A 7,427-nucleotide genomic window follows, 5' to 3' on the forward strand; every position below is an offset into this window, starting at 1 on the left:
TATATATATATATATATATATATATATATATATATATATATATATAGTTAATATTAGATGTTTTCATAATGTTTAACTCAAGTTTACTTTTTCTCTGAGAAATTTTCATAAGTTGTGCTTTCTATATTCTTTTTATAGAAACAACCAACAAGTTATTGATACAGTATTTTTATTGAGCTGGGGTTGTTACTCACAAGCTTGAAGCACTGCGTTCAATCCTCAGTACCACATAAAAATAAATAAATAAAAATAAAATATTGTTTTCATCTACAACTACAAAGGTAGTATTTTTATTTATTATATTATTTTTACTTATTGAGTACCTTCACAAATACTTTGAATGTTTAGAGTATTTGGGGAATGAAAATAAAAAATAAGGAGGAGTCCAGATTTGTTGGTCTGAGCAATAGGAAAAAGTTGCCATCAAAGAAGATGAAAAAGTCTCAGCTGACAAAGTTTAAGATGAGTGTCAGGAATATACTTTTGATATTTACATGTGAAATGTGACACAATGGTGTTATGTATACAGTTGCACAAACAACATCAGAATGAAAAGAAGAGAATTGGTCAGGAAGTTTTAGAAAATAGTCAAAGTATCAATATCATTAAAAGCCTTTACAATGAATGGGAATAGATCAATAAATACAGAAAAAAAATGAGAAATAAAATCAAGATATCTTTAACATTAAAAGATCAGGGAGAATAGCAGGACTTCACAAAACCAAGTGAAAAAGAAAACTCAAGTAAAAAAGTGGCTTGGATACCTACTAAAGACCATATTCTTGGGAGGTGGGGGGTGGGTGGATAAATAGATTTGCAAATCCTCTTTATAGGTCAAATAAATTGAAGGCTGAGAAATAGCTATTCAATTTAGTATGTATATGAAGGGCACTGCTATCATTCAAAATAAAATTTTATTGTATGTTGGAGACTAAAGGATGATTGAGTACCTTCACAAGAGATTGCACAGAGAAATATTAGAGATATCAAGTATAGAAGATATTTTCAAATAGCTTATTTTTCAAAGTATATTAGGAAAAGGGTGAAAGATTGGAAGAGGAAGTTGCAGTAACAAATGAACACAAGAGAAATTTATATATGCTCCTGATAAATTTCAACACAAATCATCTTTCTTCAGAGTTTCTCCCCAACCTAGAGCATTCTGCTTAATGGCTTGGATATTGCTTGTGACCTTCTAGCATTTACTTTCAGCATCAAAGAGAATGTTAACAGATAATCACCTAGATATGGGCTAAATGTCAAAGTGGCGTTATTATTTCACGTTAGAGTTCTCTCAGATGACCATATCAATCTCAAAGGGCATAGGAAAATCTAGTCTGATAGTGTAAACAGCTGGAAAAATCAATTACTTAGTGATCTACTAGATAATTTCCACCAAGGAAAGATTTTTGAAATGAGAGGGACTGGAAAAATTGTCTAGGAAAGTAGGAGACTAAGAGCACTCTAGAAATATTACATGGCAGTGAAAAAAAATTAAGGACCTTCCTTAGAGCACCATATCTATATCTATACTCGGAGTAGCTATTGGGCTGATAGATTTCAAGTCTGCTGGAAATTACTGTTGTTAACTGTTTGTCTTTAAACAACAGAAATTGATTTTCTCCTAGTTCTGATTGCCAGAGTTCTCATTTGGGTTGTCAGTGGGATTTTCATAATGGGAACTCAGAGATAGACACTGTCTTATGCATGTCCCTGACCTCTGGTGCTTGCCCTTGGGCTTCCTTAGTTTGTGGCAGCATAAGTTCATTGTATCTGTTAGAAAACGTTGTTTTCTTTAATTGTGTTTTTTTTTTTTTTTTGTGTGTGTGTGTCTGTTTTATCTCCCTATAAGGAAATATGCAATGGAATTATTGAGTTCTCCCATTGGGATGACCTATATTTAAATAACTACACTGTTAAAGATACCATTTTAAATAGGGTTACATTGACTTGTACTAGGACTTGAAACATACCTTTTTGAAAACATACAATTTAACTTAATATTGTTATCCTGCACCACATTTACCTTTTGCCAACCGAAAAACAGGTTTGAGAAAGAAACAAGAAAGTTGTAGGTGAATACTTAGAAGTGATTTTCATGATTTATCTTGGAATTTTCAAAATGTACATGAGAAAATACATTTATAAGATGAGGTAATTTTAAAATATGGGTGAGTCATTGAGTATGAAGTTCTAGTTTAGTCAAAGATTTCTTGGCAGTGGGATACTAAATAATAGTAAAATACTAAATGATATGTTTTACAAGGATGAATTTTAGCAATGTCATGATGAGAGTAATGAAATTGAGAACAAGAAGGTTTATGTCTTTATTCTTTCTGATGACTTCCCCAATATCTAGGAATCCATCAATCACCTTTGGCTTCTTGCTTAGAAGAACACTTGACCTCTCTAAGAGTCTTTTTCTGTTGTCTCTCCTCTGGGAGATGATTATACTATTAATGTAATGATTTATGTATTATTTGTCACCAAGAACTTGAAGAAGCTAACTTTATTTTTCTCATTTATAATTCTCTCTGGTGATTTATGTATCCTTACTCAGAGAACAAATTTTACACATGAAGAGAAATTGCCAAAGCAAACTGAATGGTTATGATCAAGAAGAAAGAGAATTCACTCCCAATCATTTGACTCAAGATGGGAGATGCTCTCCATTCAGCACTGTGATAACATTCTTCTGGAAAATCTATTAAAGCATCTTTCCTTCTCCTCACCAAAGTCTTATCATTTCCATAGTCCTGTTCTGTTATAAGAATAACTGAAATGACTGTTAAACTATCCTTTTAGAAATTTCTGAAAATATAGGGTCGTGACTTTACTTTGGTATCTGATATCCACCAGAGGTGACTCCTCAAAGGAAGGTAAGAAATTTTCAATTAACAAATAGCCATAACATTTTTTGAATACAATATTTTAGTGATTAATGCATGCATTTCAAATTCAATCAGGTACAAATAATTTACATCTTGAAAAACATCCATCTTCATAAAGAATGACAAGGAATAAGCCAGACAGAACTATCCAACTCCCAAAAGTATATAATAAGATTTGAGGAATTGGAGGGAAATATTATTGCCATTCAGGTGCTGTGGTTGGGATGTGGTTTGTCTATGTCAAAATTGTAGTTGGAATTTAATTGCCAACATAAAAAATTTTGAGAAGTGCCGAGATTTTTTAAGGGGTAACCAGTTTGTCAATGGGTATTAATGCTAATAATCCTAATATTCAATGCTCATTTTCCAATTAATATATCACATCTCCCCAAATTCACTAATGAGACATACTTTATACATTCAGTCCTCATCTTTTCCATAAATATACCCTTCTTTCAATTCACAGTATTTCAACATGAGTATTTCTTGATTAAACTATATTAAATCACCTCTCATGATATCTTTATGTATATAAATAATTCTTCTAGCATTATCCTCATTTCTACCTTCTGAGGTAGAAATTCAACATTAAAAATTTTTGTCCTTTTTTAAACCCGTGAGAGCTTCTGGTTGCTTTGTTAAGTAATGAAGTTCACTTCATAATCAGCTCTTCTTTGCTTTTGCCACCTTATGTACCCCAGCATATCTGGGCAGTTTCCCCAAATTCTTCACACCAGCTCATGCATTTGTATTATGGCTCTCATGCTAGATCATTTCTTATCACTCAGTTTCTCTTCAAAAGCACCCACCAATGTCTCAGGATACAGTTAACATGTCATTCACACTGTGAAGATTACTTCACACTCCTCAAGCACAAATGAAACTGTTATTCACAGCATACTTTGTTACATTTATCATTTATTTGCCTCAAGGCTGATTGAGATTATATATATATATATATTTTTTTTTCTTTTTACACCTGTATTCTAATAGAATTGCATTAAAACAGTAGTTTTTCAGTGCATGTATATTAAATGCATGAATGTTTTAAATATAGTGAGGTATGTAAATACATTGATTTATAAAAATCCTATCATTCTTCACTCTCCTAAATTTCCTAATCCATGAAACTTTTATGCATGCTCTGACATTTCAAAGTTGTGAGCAGATGAATGTGCTATAGTAATACAAATTCCTCCTTCCTAAAAGTGTATATTCTCAATTATTTCTTCAATTCCCAGAGGTTCTTTTTGTATCCTAGAATGAATCTTTCACTTCTGGCTCAGGGGATCTCTTCAAGTTAAAGGGTTGCCCTCTGGCATGGCATGGAAGTCTCACATTTGAAATCACTTCAGCTCATGATTTAGCGAGCTTGTCAGTTCAGAAAATTTTTCCAAACCGAGTTACAAACCCAATTCCAAAGACCTGCTCAAAGATTTTGTTTATTCCCTCCCTTCTGTGTTTATGCAACTTAATAAAATTTCCATTAACTTAAAATTTTAACTTCTAAAATATAGTTTCATAATTTCATCTCAGAGTGGAAATTACAGAGGAGGTTGTTGTCTTCCTCTAGTCGAATTCACTTGTCCTACATTTTAATGGCATGAGTCTAAAACAATCAATAATGCAGGACTAAAATTTACTGTTGAACAATTTACAGTCAACTTAACCTGAAATATTTAATTATATAGACATAACAGTTTCTCCATTTCAAGCTTATCAGGAATAAATGGTTATCTGTTCTTATATATGATGATACTATTTGAAATCAACAAAGATGGCATTTTACTCAGTATGATATTGCTCTTTTATCTATAATTAACATCTACAAAAGCTATTCTTAGGAGAAAAATGGCACTTAGTTATCATGCAAATGATTAAGTATCAACATAGAGTACACAGATTAGATATTGGCACTCATATATTGAAAGGAAATCACCAGAATCTTACTACATACAGCTGGGTTTGCCTCATTCTAAAACTGACAAGCTTAGTATGTTAACAGGGAAGTAGATGTAACAGCATTAGTAAAGGCCTTTTTCAAATTATTTTAAAAAATGTACTCTGTTTGCAAAGGTGTGCATTTCTGTGTGATAGGAAGCTGCTGGATATAGCTATGGTACGGTGAAGTCTCAACCCGTGGAAGACAACACTGGGAAAGCCTGTTGCTAGGTAGAAAGGCGGGCTTGTTTTAAGTAGGATAAAATGAGGAAAATATTAATGCAAAGCTATGTATAATTTAGAAAACAATGTTGAATAATGGAATTAAGAAGACAGTGAGACACAAGCTAAAAGCTGAGGACAAACCTTGACACTGAGTGAAGGAGTTACTATTTGAAGCACTGCCCACGTGGACACACACAGGCAATGGAAGTGTCCCTTCCTTTACTCAAACATTCAGAAAATAATATTTTAATAAATAACTGTAAGGTTTGTATTAATTGGGTTATGGCACAAGTACAGACTAGTTAAATTTTTCTTGGCTCTAGATGCAAAGAAAGACAGAGCAAGTGATCTTAGCTCTTTCTTCACCCTGCTAAAGGAGGTGGAACTGTCCTGAGGACGTGGATCCAGCCACCAGTGGGTCAGATGAGACCTCATGGAGACAGAGGCATTTTCTACTCACAGATGTACTCCCTCCTTTTATATTTGTTCAACCATTTTACAATGTCAACTACTCTGTAATATAATAAAATTATTTTTAAAACTAAAAGTCAAATTTTCTTTTATTCTCATTCCTTCCTTGCTTCCATAGACACAAATTTATAATACAAATAACATTCATTCCACTATTAATACTTTAATGCTACTTAAATAATTCTCATGAAAAATAAAGATAAATATTTCAAAGCAGAGAAAATGTATTTAAAATATTTCATATATTGGTTTAATGCATACTTGTCACCAAATAGAAAAAATAATAGTCATTGTCTGTCTTTAATATTGAAAAAGCATTAGATAATATCAAATGTAAGTGATTTTCAAAGGTAAATATAGAATTTTTAAATAGAGTAGATTGTACTCTAGACAATATATATTCATAATTTTAAGAAAAACATACAAAATGAAATAATAAAGAAGTGAATTGTTACAAATTCTTTCTTAGTCAAGAGATTTGTGACTGATGAGTTGTTTAGTTCAAAATGTTTTCTTCTGGGTGTACTTTTTATACATAACAGAAATCTGTATTTATTTATTTTATAAATGAAATATGCATTAATTTTCTATATGACTGAGATGTCATCTAGTTTATACCAACTGAAATTGTATGAAATTGACAAAAATTTTATGAAATGGTATAATTTTCCTGCTAATATGATAAACTAGAAAATTATTAAAATTCAGGTAAGATAAAGTTTGATAACTTCTGAATTTTTACAGTACTACATTATACTCAAATGTTCTTGAAAATATAAATGTTATATTGTATGATCATAAGGTACATTTTTATTTTATTTGCATTAAAATACTTCATATAAAATTGATTAAATAATTTAAATGGATTTTTACACTAATAAAATGGAATACAGTGGATAATTAAATATATTTCAGGCATAAGTAAAAATATTATTGAACAAGTTTTATTTTTCTTGTATTCTGTTAATTGTCAAAATAATAATCTTGCTTGATGATTTCTCAGAATTCTATTTCATTTTCCCTCTGTAGACAAATTTAAAATGCTAAAATATAAAAAAAAAAATATTAAGAGTCCATCAGTCTTGGATTAACAGAATTAATGAAGATTAGAAAGAGATATATACTGAGTGATTATAGATCAATTTCTATTTCATATAAGAACAAAATTTTTATTTTCCCTCACACAGAGAGACTAGTTGTAAGTATATTAAGAACTTTTTTAAACAAGGCAAAATCATAGAACATTGTAGTCTGTATATTTGTGATTGGTATAAGAAAAAAAATTTCAAGACAAAAATCATAAACCTTTGAATAAAGTGTTGACATAGTTCACTAAGAACTCAACACATCAGAACTCACTCCATAAAAGAAAACAAAACAAATGAACTAGAAATGAGAAAAATATATATTTGTAAAAAATTTAACAAGAAATTATGCAATCATTCCTATTAAATAACATTGTTGTGATAACCAATCAAATAGAAAAATGGGTAAATTCTAAAGATTTATTTTGTGGAAGAATCTGAACCATCAATAACCATCTGTAAATATTAAAATACCAGCAATGGGAAAAATGGAAATTACAAATAAATAATTTCATTGAAGTCAGGCAAAATGTTTAAGTCATTATAATTTCTGAAGTTGGAAAAAAGTGAAGTAATAGAAATTGCATAATTAAGAAGAACATGTAAATTTTATAAACCAGTTGATTTATGATTTATAATCACTTGGTAAATTTATATTTGCTTAGGAAACAACCTACTGCACAAATGAATCAGAAGACAGTTCTGTTCACAACAGCAGTGCTTAATATAGCAAAAAAATCAAACCAATATAAATGTTCTACCACAAAAAAAGAAAGAATGTTGACCATTTATGTATATATATACTGTCTCTTAT

This window comes from Marmota marmota, unplaced genomic scaffold (assembly GCF_001458135.2).
Source record: "Marmota marmota marmota unplaced genomic scaffold, marMar, whole genome shotgun sequence".
Lineage (NCBI taxonomy): Eukaryota > Metazoa > Chordata > Mammalia > Rodentia > Sciuridae > Marmota > Marmota marmota.